We start from the raw sequence: 13,141 nt of genomic DNA, 5'->3' as shown, positions 1-13,141 counted from the left end.
AAGCCTTCCCTGGACCCAGCTGTTTTAGGGAATTACCGGCCAGTCTCCAATCTTTGCTTCACGGCGAAGGTTGTAGAGAGTGTGGTGGCATGTCAGCTACCCCAGTACCTGGATGAAGCTGTCTATCTAGACCCATTCCAGTCCGGCTTCCGGCCCGGATACAGTACGGAGACAGCTTTGGTCGCACTGGTGGATGATCTCTGGAGGGCCAGGGATAAGGGTTACTCCTCTGCCCTGGTCCTATTAGACCTCTCAGCAGCTTTTGATACCATCGACCATGGTATCCTGCTGCGCTGGTTGGAGGGGTTAGGAGTGGGAGGCACCATTTATCGGTGGTTCTCCTCCTACCTCTCTGACCGGACGCAGACGGTGTTGACAGGGGGGCAGAGATCGACTCCAAGTTGCCTCATGTGTGGGGTGCCGCAGGGGTCGATTCTCTCACCCCTCCTGTTCAACATCTATATGAAGCCGCTGGGTGAGATCATCAGTGGCTTTGGGGTGAGATACCAACTGTATGCTGATGACACTCAGCTGTACTTTTCCACCCCGGGCCACCCCAGTGAAGCTGTCGAAGTGCTGTCCCGGTGTTTGGAAGCCGTACAGATCTGGATGGGGAGGAACAGGCTCAAACTTAATCCCTCCAAGACGGAGTGGCTGTGGATGCCGGCACCTCGGTACAGTCAGCTGCAGATGCGGCTGTCTGTCGGGGATGAGTCATTGGCCCCGATGGAGAAGGTACGCAACTTGGGCGTGCTCCTGGATGGTCGGTTGTCCTTTGAAGATCATTTGGCGACCGTCTCCAGGAGAGCTTTTTATCAGGTTCGCCTGATTCGCCAGTTGCGTCCCTTCCTGGACCGGGATGCCTTATGCACAGTCACTCATGCTCTCGTGACCTCTCGCCTGGACTACTGCAATGCTCTCTATATGGGGCTCCCCTTGAAGAGCACCCGGAGACTTCAGCTAGTTCAGAATGCGGCTGCACGGGTTATTGAGGGAGCGGTTCGGAGCTCCCACGTAACACCCATCCTGCGCAGACTGCACTGGCTACCTGTTGTTTTCCGGGTGCACTTCAAGGTATTGGTTACCACCTTTAAAGCGCTCCATGGCTTAGGACCGGGCTATCTACGGGACCGTTTACTGCCGGCCTCTATCTCCCATCGTCCGGTGCGTTCCCACAGAGAGGGACTCCTCAGGGTGCCGTCAGCCAAACAGTGTCGACTGGCGGCCCCCAGGGGGAGGGCCTTCTCTGTGGGGGCTCCGACCCTGTGGAACGAACTTCCCCTCGGACTTCGACTACTACCTGACCTTAGGACCTTTCGCCGCGAACTTAAAACCTATTTATTTCGTATGGCTGGACTAGCTTGATTTTTATCTTTAGATTTTAATTGAATTCGATGGGTTTTTAAATTTTTGTAATTTTATGGGGGTTGTAAGTTATTTTAATACTTGGGCTAATTTAAATCAGTTTTTTAAGGGTTGTTTTAACTATTGTGTATATTTGTATTTTATCTGCCTGTTCACCGCCCTGAGTCCTTCGGGAGAAGGGCGGTATACAAATTAAAATATTCATATTCATTCATTCATATTCATATTCATTCATTCAGTGTTGATCAATACTTAGAAATAATTCCAAAAAGGTCTCTAGAGCAGAGGTTCCCAAGCTTGGCAACTTTAAGACACATGGACTTAATCTCATAATTTCCCAGCCAGGAAGTTGAAGACCATGCATCTTAAAGTTGCCAAGATTGGGAACCCCCGTTTTAGAATATGCTGGAGTGAAAATGCAGCACCTGCATGAAGTTCCCAAAACATCTCTATCCTTTCCCCAAGATTATACAATTCAACAACTGCTACAGGATCCTACAAAAACTCATGGCTGCTTTAAAGAGTGACAGTACTATGTCTGCATTTTCACATGCTCCGAAGAACCATTTTGTAATAGAATCTGAAGCATTGAAAAATGCTAATGAATAATTGCAATAAATAAAACAACAGCCCTGGTTAGCTTTTCAAATGTTTACTTGATACCCTCTGAGTACTGAATTGCTTGAACCTAAATTTCCCTATACTGTCTTGCTATTTTGGATTTATCAGTATCTGTGCTGGTGCAGTGGTTAGAATGAAATATTGCAGGCTAACTCATTGCTCACTGCAGGAATCTGAATCTGAGCGACTCAGGGTTGACTTATCCTTCCACCCTTCTGAGATCATTAAAATGAGGATCCAGATTGTTAGGTGCAATATGCTAACACTGCAAAACGTAAAGCACTGTGAAGTGGTATATAAGTCTAAGTGCTATTGCTATTTCATATGTGTGATAAGAATGTAGTATAGTTGAACTAGCATTTTTGTACTGTAATATCATACTGCAATATTAAGTTTTTCATTGTTTTGATTCAGTGTTTTGATTCTTTCTCCCCTGTCTGCACCGCAAACTGGAAAGTAACTTTCTGTTATTAAGAGTTCATTAGAAACTTTTCTAATTTAATACATGTGTGAATTTTGTTAATATAAAGCTTCTTTTTCTGTGTAACAAATGATGTTAAATAAAGCTTTGTTAATACTGTACTTTTTAGAATTATATATATATATATATATATATATATATATATATATATATATATATATATATATATATATATATATATATATATATATATATATATATATATATATATATATTTTCTGAGGTTTTCATGGTGTTTGTATGTAGGTCTTTGGTTATTCGGGTTTTCTCCCGCGTAAAATTGGAAGTGTCTTGGCGACGTTTCGACAAAGTCTCATTCGTCATCTTCAGGCTTCAGCTTCGTGCTTCTGGGAGCAATGTGTGATTGCAGCTGTTTCTTCCTTTTTAACTGCTAGTGGGGTTTGAACTGATTGGGTGGGAGCTTGGCTGTGCTCTGATTGGATGGGGGTGTGTCCTGTTTGGGTGGGGGCTTGGTTGTGCTCAAATTAGTCTGAGTTGCAGGGGGATCTGAGCTGGTGAGCTGCACTGCTGCTGTTTGGCTTCGTGTTCGTGGTCGTGCTACATCTTCGTAGTGGGTGTCAGTCTGCTGCATGTATGGATTGGAGGGGTTTGAAATGGCTAATGTTGCAGCTGCGGTCTGGCTTCTGGTCCTTGGTCGTGCTTCCTGATCAGTGTGGGTTTGGGTGTGCTTTCTTGGTGGATGTGTGGTGGTGACATCCTGTGTGGACCTCGTGAGTGTGGGTCTGGTGTCATTCCTTGTGTTAAGGACTCGTTTGTAAAATTGGAAGTGTCTTGGCGACGTTTCGACGAAGTTTCGCCAAGACACTTCCAATTTTACACGGGAGAAAACCCGAACAACCAAAGACCTATATACAGACACCCGTGAAAGCCTCAGAAAACATATATATATTTATTTACATTTATATCCCGCCCTTCTCCGAAGACTCAGGGCAGCTTACGGTGTATAAGGCAATAGTCTCATTCTATTTGTATATTTTTACAAAGTCAACTTATTGCCCCCCCAACAATCTGGGTCCTCATTTTACCTACCTTATAAAGGATGGAAGGCTGAGTCAACCTTGGGCCGGGCTTGAACCTGCAGTAATTGCAGGCTGCTGTGTTTTAATAACAGGCTTCTACAGCCTGAGCTACCACGGCCCCTGTCAACTTTTGTCAAATCTGAAGTGTTCCCAGTTATGTTTATACATTACTTATCCTTTTCCAAATATCTCAGAAATTTTATTTTTAAAAGTGTGATGATGAAGTGGTCTTATTGTGCATATTACAGATTTCTTGTACCCTTACTTGCTTTAAAAGTGCATGTACATGGATGCCAAAATAGCTGGTTTCTAAGCATCTGCAAAAGTCTTGTAAAAGACACATTAGATGTCATGATTTGAAGAAAAGTCTTCATTCATGCTCCAGTGTCTTGCAAAGCACTTCTTTTGAATGCTTTACATAATCCTGTTTTGAAAGCCTTATTCTGATTTATGTTCAGATTGTATCATAGAATATACTATATACTTCATGGAAATACTAAAATGAAACATACATTTGCAGTGCAAGTCTTGGATTTCATATTTGTTTCCTGTCATAAGACATAAGTAAATAAGTCTTACGATATCATGAAACATTCTGTGGATCCCAATAGAGCAGGGGTGTCAAACTCAAGGCCCATGGGCCAAATCTGGCCTATGGGGTGCTTAGATCTGGCCCGTGGGGCTGCCCTGGAAACAGGAAAGAACTGGCCCACTGTGCCTCTGCTAGTGAAAATGGAGCTCGGGAGGGCCAAATGCATTTGACATTGGGGGGCTGGGCTGGGCATGGCCAGGGGGTGTGTTGCCAGCTTGACATCACGTGTCGGGGGCACTTGTGGGGGCCCAAACACTCTGCCAGCAAAAATGGGCTCTCGAGCTCCTTTATCGCTGGCAGAGGGTTGCAGGAGACCGTTGCAGCCAAAAACGGAGCTTGGGAGCCTGTTTTCACTGACAGGCACCTTCGATATGAACGGCTTTGAGCTGGCCACACCCACCCTGACCACACCCACCCTGGCCCCCCCAAAGTCAAACACAACTCTGATGCAGCCCTCAATGAAATTGAATTTGACAACCTGCAATAGAGTGTGTGGCAATATAGTAATAGACTTCTTTGCATCCTAAATTTCTGTTTGTTATGATTGACTGTAGATTTCCACATACACAGATGTATATACACAGGTAGTCCTCAGCTTGCAACAATTAATTTAGTGATGGTTCAAAGTTACAATGGCACTGCAAAAAGTAACATGACCATTTTTCACACTTGCTACCGTTGCAACATCCCCAGGGTCCTGTGACCAGAATTTGGATGCTTGGCAACTGGTTCATATTTATGACAGTTGCAGTGTGCTGGGGTCATGTGATCCCCTTTTGCTACCTTCTAATAAGCAAAGTCAATGGGAAGCCAAATTCATTTAATGACCATGTTACTAACGTAACTGCAGTGATTCACTTCACAAGAAAGAAAGGTTGTAAAGTGGGGCAAAATTCACTTAACTGTCTCGCCTTAGCAACAGAAATTTTGAGCTCAACTGTGGTCATAAATTCAGGACTATCAATATCACATACACCATGTTTTGTAATAGAGCTAGTACTATATTTCACTAGTGCTCCATTGTACTTTAGTAGTAGGTATGCTTAGGGACATGGGCTTATATCCCCATTTTACTCAGTCAATTATCATGTTAATCTTCTTAAATGCTATTAATTGAAAATGCTGGGTTTTAATCACAGTATTTTCATTAAGTAGCTATATTGAGATGATGACACCTATTAATACAAGAATACAATTAATACAAGAATAAAATTAGGTATCATCCTGCCTTTCATCATGGCCTCCAACTCTCTACATGCATACTGTGCACCAGCTGCAAAAAACGCAGTGCATCAAATCTTGTGGGTTTTGAGAGTGTGAAAAGTTCAGTTGCTAAGAAGTAGGCATCTCTGTACATTACATAATACAGTGTGTTCCAATTTGTTACAAAATGCCATGGACACTTAAACTCTACAAGATTAGTGATTTCTGTCTAGCAGGCCAAATAGTTGCCTACTGTGGCTTTTGTTTCCATCTGTATTTCTCCTGTGGTGAGTTACTTATCCACAAGGACTATATTTCTACATTTGGAAGAAGCAGGGGCAGTTTGCTAAGGGCAACAGGAAGAAACAGGGTAACTTAGTCACTGTTAGTGAGTATTACCTCTTCACATTTAAAGAGTAAATACTTGTCTAGAGTGGAACTATTCAATATAGCTATTCAATGTAACTGATGATAACAATTCAGCTGAAAAAATAATTTGTTTTTTTATTCCCAGTGTGAATTTGCACAAGCAAAAAGGAACAGGAACAGGTAAATCACACTGAATGTATATATGCAAATGTTATCCTATTCTATTCCTTGAAAGGTTAGTGTTCTGTGGTTTATTGCCTAGATAGCTCGAAGTTTAAAATACTGTGGTAAAAATAGATTTAAAAATATAAGAATTGGAATAAAGTTATTTTCCTTCAAAGTTTGGAAATCTAACTTTGGCACTACCTTAATTTCACAAACAAGTACTTCTTATAAGTAATAAGTAATAACTAATAATAAGGCATCATAATTTTTTCCACTGTATAGACTCCAGTATGTAGTATAGAAAATTAATTTTTTTTAATGAAGAAAAAAGACTGTTCTTATATTTTATAACAGAATGTTTTATACCAGAAAGTGCATTTGCCTAACATTTGATGACTCCTGAGTCATGTGGAAAATCTGTTGCAGACTTGCATGTGCTCAATTTTCTGTTGCATTTTGCATGATTCCTTCCAGCAATCTTGTGCTTTAACCTTTTTTACAAAAATATTAGATTAAACAGTTGTTCCAAATTTGAGCCTGTTTGTATCTAAATTCATATGAGTCAAATCAAATCTTGCTTTCTAGTCAAGGTCAGGATATTGTAAATATACTTTATATCTTATTGAGAATATTCAAGGTGCCACTTTTTCATTTCTTTGAGTTGCACAAATTAGTTTTATAGAAAAATACAAGCTCTTGGTAAGTTGGAGCAGTTTATAACTTACATGAAATTATAATTTACATTATAATTTCAAAAACAATGTAGTGTTAATGAAGACCTAAAAAGTATTGAATAAGTTCAAGTACATTTTTTTCTTCAATATTCCAGTTACTTAAGAAAATAATAATTTCAGTATTAAATTTGGCTCTGAAATTAACTATTTTGGTCAGTGGCAAAGATTCCATTATTAGAATCCTCTAGGAAATTATTGTGTAGTTTAGTATTTTCCTGTTAGAGTGAGACATCCTGTAATATAAAGGGGATGTCTAAATTTATTTACTGGTTTTACAGAGCCAAACTGCAATTGTTTAGTCTGCTTACACATTAATTAATAGTAATCTGAACAGCAGTAATTTATTCCGAAAGCAAATGCTGATTCCAAGAAGACACAGCTTCTTAATAGCTCCTTTTCTGGCAGAAGAAATGTGTTGTGTGCTTTTGTTCAGTGTTCTTTTGGTATTTCTACTGTAATTGTTGAAATCTATATTTTATATGATCTCATTGTATTGCTTGTTCTTTATTAATGACTGACTTTGAGATTTAGGAAGTGAAATACTTTTCATAGGATACTGTTCTCTATGCATACCATGTACCAGCTGCAAAACCCACAGTGCATCAGATCTTGTGGCTTTTGAGGGTGTGAAAAGTTCAGTTGCTAAGAAGTAAGCATCTTTGTACATCACATCATCTAGTAACTGAACTATTATGCACTAGAAAAAATGTTTCCCATCTTGATTCCTGTAAAGATGATTAATAGCTTTTATGGTGAACTAGCAATGCTTATGTGTTTTAAATGTTACGGTTAAAAACTGTATGTACTATATACATGTTTTTTTACCTTTAAAATGTTCCTAATTCTAAAACTTCATTAAAATCTTAAATGATATGGGTAACGTGATTTTATAGATAGTCAGACAGATCTCTTAATTGGGTTTTTGTATATACAAGATATTATCTGAGATTGTACCGGTATTTTAAAAATTCAGTTGAATGGATGGAAATCCTTTCCATTTGAGTGAATGAAATATTTTTGTCGAGAGCAAAATATTTTATTATTTTCTTGAATCTTTGCTATACATACTTAATATAAACAAATCAAACATATGTAATAGAACTTGGAATATATATGTAAGTTTTGTTTATTTGTTTTACCATCTGTCATCTACCATTTATGTAGAATGTCTTGGGAATGTGGTGATGCAGAGGCTTAATGACTGCAAATGGTCTGCACTCTGGCAGTTTGAACCCAGCTCTGTTTGATCCTAGCTCCTTTTCTGGCAGAAGAAATGTGTTGTGTGCTTTTGTTCAGTGTTCTTTTGGTATTTCTACTGTAATTGTTGAAATCTATATTTTATATGATCTCATTGTATTGCTTGTTCTTTATTAATGACTGACTTTGAGATTTAGGAAGTGAAATACTTTTCATAGGATACTGTTCTCTATGCATACCATGTACCAGCTGCAAAACCCACAGTGCATCAGATCTTGTGGCTTTTGAGGGTGTGAAAAGTTCAGTTGCTAAGAAGTAAGCATCTTTGTACATCACATCATCTAGTAACTGAACTATTATGCACTAGAAAAAATGTTTCCCATCTTGATTCCTGTAAAGATGATTAATAGCTTTTATGGTGAACTAGCAATGCTTATGTGTTTTAAATGTTACGGTTAAAAACTGTATGTACTATATACATGTTTTTTTACCTTTAAAATGTTCCTAATTCTAAAACTTCATTAAAATCTTAAATGATATGGGTAACGTGATTTTATAGATAGTCAGACAGATCTCTTAATTGGGTTTTTGTATATACAAGATATTATCTGAGATTGTACCGGTATTTTAAAAATTCAGTTGAATGGATGGAAATCCTTTCCATTTGAGTGAATGAAATATTTTTGTCGAGAGCAAAATATTTTATTATTTTCTTGAATCTTTGCTATACATACTTAATATAAACAAATCAAACATATGTAATAGAACTTGGAATATATATGTAAGTTTTGTTTATTTGTTTTACCATCTGTCATCTACCATTTATGTAGAATGTCTTGGGAATGTGGTGATGCAGAGGCTTAATGACTGCAAATGGTCTGCACTCTGGCAGTTTGAACCCAGCTCTGTTTGATCCCTAGCTCCTGTCCACCTAGCAATTGAAAGCAGGCAATATTGCAAGTAGACAAGTTGGTGGGAAAAACCTAGCTGCATTCATGTATATGAAGAGTGGAATCTTCCACTAGAATTCCAAGTCCCCTCTCACAGTTATTGTTTTTGACCCAGGTTTCACCTAATCTGTATTTGTACCTTTGGTTTTTCCTCTTGGGTATAAAACCTTACTTTTCTCCACATTAAATTTCAATGTTGTTCGATAGGGCCCATTTTTCAAGTTTGTCAAGATCTTTTTGGATCCTGAGTTTGGCTTCTGTAGTGTTGGCTATTCTTGCCAGTATAGTATCAACTGCAAATTTGATGAGTTCCCCTTCTATTCCCTTATCTAAGTCATTTATAAATACAGGTGAAACTCAAAAAATTAGAATATTGTGCAAAAGTTCATTTATTTCAGTAATGCAGCTTAAAAGGTGAAACTAATATATGAGATAGACTCATTACATGCAAAACGAGATAGTTCATGCCTTGATTTGTCATAATTTTGATGATTATGGCTGACAGATCATGAAAACCCCAAATTCACAATCTCAGAAAATTAGAATATTACATGAAATCAATAAAACAAGGATAGAACAATATCGGACCTCTGAAAAGTATAAGCATGCATATGTACTCAGTACTTGGTTTGGGCCCCTTTTGCATTAATTACTGCCTCAATGCGGCGTGGCATGGAAGCTATCAGCCTGTGGCACTGCTGAGGTATTATGGAAGACCAGGATGCTTCAATAGTGGCCTTCAGCTCTTCTGCGTTGTTCGATCTCATGTCTCTCATCTTTCTCTTGGCAATGCCCCATAGATTCTCTATGGGGTTCAGGTCAGGTGAGTTTTCTGGCCAATTAAGCACAGTTATCCCATGGGCATTGAACCAGGTTTTGGTATTTTTGGCAGTGTGGGCAGGTGCCAAGTCCTGCTGGAAAATGAAGTTAGCATCCCCATAAAGCTCGTCTGTAGAAGGAAGCATGAAGTGCTCCAAAATCTCCTGGTAGATGGCTACGTTGACCCTGGACTTAATGAAGCATAGTGGACTAATACTAGCAGATGACATGGCTCCCCAAATCAACACAGACTGTGGAAACTTCACACTGGACTTCAAGCATCTTGCAGTGTGTGCCTCTCCATTCTTCCTCCAGACTCTGGGTCCTTGGTTTCCAAATGAGATGCAAAAGTTGCTCTCATCAGAAAAGAGGACTTTGGACCACTGAGCAACAAACCAGTTCTTTTTTTTCTTTAGCCCAGGTAAGACGCTTCTGATGTTGTTTGTTGTTCAGGAGCGGCTTGATAAGAGGAATACGACATTTGAAGCCTATGTCCAGAATCTGTCTGTGTGTGGTGGCTCTTGGTGCACTGACTCCATCCTCAGTCCACTCCTTGTGAACATCCCCAACACTTTTGAATGGCCTTTTCCTGACAATCCTCTCCAGGCTGCGGTCATCCTTGCTGCTTGTGCATCTTTTTCTTCCACACTTTTCCCTTCCACATGACTTTCTATTAATGTGCTTTGATACAGCACTTTGGGAACATCCAACTTCTTTTGCAATTACCTTTTGATGCTTTCCCTCCTTATGGAGGGTATCAATGATGATTTTCTGCACAACTGTCAGATCAGCAGTCTTTCCCATGATTGTGATTCCTCCTGAACCAGACTGGGAAACCATTTAAAGGCTCAGGAACTCTTTGCACGTGTTATGGCTTAATTAGCTGATTAGAGTGGGACACGTTGAGCCTAGAATATTGAACCTTTTCACAATATTCTAATTTTCTGAGATTGTGAATTTGGGGTTTTCATGAGCTGTCAGCCATAACCATCAAAATTATGACAAGGAGTGAACTATCTCACTTTGCATGTAATAAGTCTATCTCGTATATTAGTTTTATCTTTTAAGTTGCATAACTGAAATAAATGAACTTTTGCATGATATTCTAATTTTTTGAGTTTCACCTGTATATTGAAGAGTACTGGGCCTAAGGTGGAGCCTTGTGGTACCTCACTGCTTCTTTCCATGCGGATGTAGGACTACTCGTTGAATACTGTTTGTCAGCCAGCTACAAATCCATCTGGTGGTTGTCTATTCCACATTTTTCTAGCTTACCAAAAAGTAGATTGTGGTCTACTTTGATCTAATAGGTCTGGTTTTTTTCTCCTTTTTTGAAGATGGGAACTACATCAGTTCTTTTTGTTATGTATCCGGTTTTGGAGGGAAAATTGGGAGGGAAAACGCTTGATGTTCATTGGCTAACACACTGTCAGAGAAAGTATAAAAGGAGAGCTTCTTCCCTTGTACAGTCGCTGGATTCACACCATGTATTAAAGAGTTGTTGTTCACTACAACCTGGCTCCTGGCTCCTCAATTGCCCAATCTAACACTTTTCCAATCCTCTGGTAGTTCCCTGGTGCTCTGGCTTTTTGAAAGTATGATTCTGAGATAACATCTGCCTGCTTCTTCAGAACTCTGGGATGTAATCCATCAGGTCCTGGTGATTTATATTCATCAAGATCAGGTTCTCTTACCATTTTCTTTTTATTTCTAGTCTGTCTTTTACAATTATGTTTTTGGTAGGTTGGGCTATGGTTTCTTTCTGCATGAAGACTGATGCAAAGAATGAGCTAAACAGCTCTGCTTTCTCTCTACTGCCTGTTACTTCTTGATATCTTCTCTATAACCAACCTTTTACTTTTTCTTGTTATTTATATGTTGAAAGAAACTTTAAAAATTATCTTTGAGTTTTGTAGCAAGTCTTGTTCATTCTGAGCCTTTGCTTTCCTGACTTCATCTTTGTAAGATTCAAGCTATCCGCTGATATTCTGCCTTGGTTATGTGTCTCTCTTTCCATTTTTTTGTATTTATCCTTTTTTGCCTTTCAGTTTATCAGAGAGATCTTTGTGCAGCCATGCTGGTTGCTTCTTGGATTCCTTATTTTTCTTTCTCAGTGGTTTTGTGTTGGACTGGACTTTTAAGATCATATTTTTCAGAGTTTCCCATGCTTAAGTTTTTTTCTGCTTTAGGATTTTTATCCATGGAATTTTTCTTAGACTCTCTCTGAGTTTGTTAAAATCAGCTCTTATAGTTTAAGACACTGGTTAGATTATATACTATTGCTTGTGTTTGCATTATATTGACTTCCAATATGACGTGGTCACTCTCACCCAATGTTCCCTATCACTTCTTCTTTATTAGTAAAAATTAGGTCCAGTATAGCTTTTCCTCTATTTTTTCGATGACAGCTAAGCTGGTTAGGAATCTATTCAATCTCCAGTTGCTGCAGTTTGTCTCCCAGTTGATATCAGGGTAGTTAATGTCTCCCATTACTACTGTGGTATGTTTCCTATATAGATTTGTTAATTGATTAGCAAATAGTTCATCTATTTCTTCTGCTTGGTTGGGTGGCCTGAAATATACGCATATAGCAATTTCATTCTTTTTTCCATATACATATACATATACATATACATATACATATACATATACATATACATACATATACATATATATATATATAAATTATACAAGTTTTTATTGATTTTTAAATTTCCCCCCTTCCACACAACCACAATTCATGAACAGAGTATTGCATTTTCTTATCTTATACAATTCAAAATATTCAAATAAATTTTTCTTAGTTACAATTTTAGCCAAGATGTTTCTTTTTTTTCATAGTTTTTATTCCTTTCTTAATATTTCTTTGCATATTTTATTGAATCACATCTACTTTCGCCCTTCATTTTCTAATTTCTCCGTTCTTGTTCATATTCATTCCCTTTCATTCCTTTTTTTGTTTAACTATTTCAATTTTTATACTTGGAATATTTTCAGGATTGTTTTTCCTTCATTTCCTTTTCACAGCAATCTCTTCTCCTCCTTACACTCCTCTCCCTCCCTCATTTCTTCATACCTACTTACTTCCTCTCTTCTCCTCCTCCTTCTGTACCTCCCTTTCCCTTTTCCTCCTCCATCCTACTTCCTCCCTATCTAACCTTCTCTCCTACACTTACTTCCCTTGCCTTACCTCCTCTCCTCTTCCCTTCCTTCTTTCTCTCTCCCTCTCTCTCCCTTCCAGCTCTCTCCTTCCTCTTATCTCTCTCCATTGCTCTATCTATTTTCAATATCTCTAATGTCCAGACATCCCCAATTCTCTCATTTATTACACATATTTTTCAAATCTCCTCCCCTATATTTTAAACCTTAACATTGTCTTCCTCTTATTTCATTTATATCATACAGTCAATTGATACAACTTTCTACCTCTTATTTTAACATTTCTATTCAAAATTCAATACTTATTATTCTCTTCCAACAATATACATCATTTACTAACATTTCAATTTTATTCCCTTTTGCATCTTAAATTCCAATCATCTTCATTTATAAACCATGCCATTCCAAATTACCTCTGCTGAATTTTCCATTCTTTTATAGATTTA

The 13,141-nt window shown here is 38.4% G+C and overlaps 1 protein-coding gene across 1 annotated transcript in view; it reads left to right on the top strand.

Annotated features, from left to right (window-relative positions):
• The window catches only part of FOXP2 (forkhead box P2), a 1,142,483-nt gene that overhangs the window by 522,384 nt on the left and 606,958 nt on the right, over positions 1-13,141 (top strand). The window contains exon 10 of the mRNA XM_058190721.1: positions 5,817-5,851. The gene's annotated coding sequence lies outside the window, so the exon portion shown is untranslated. The remainder of the gene's footprint in view (positions 1-5,816; positions 5,852-13,141) is intronic.

The sequence above is a fragment of the Ahaetulla prasina genome, chromosome 7 (assembly GCF_028640845.1).
Source record: "Ahaetulla prasina isolate Xishuangbanna chromosome 7, ASM2864084v1, whole genome shotgun sequence".
Lineage (NCBI taxonomy): Eukaryota > Metazoa > Chordata > Lepidosauria > Squamata > Colubridae > Ahaetulla > Ahaetulla prasina.
The sequence above is the reverse complement of the archived record's forward strand: the minus strand, read 5'-3'. Positions and strand labels throughout refer to the sequence as shown.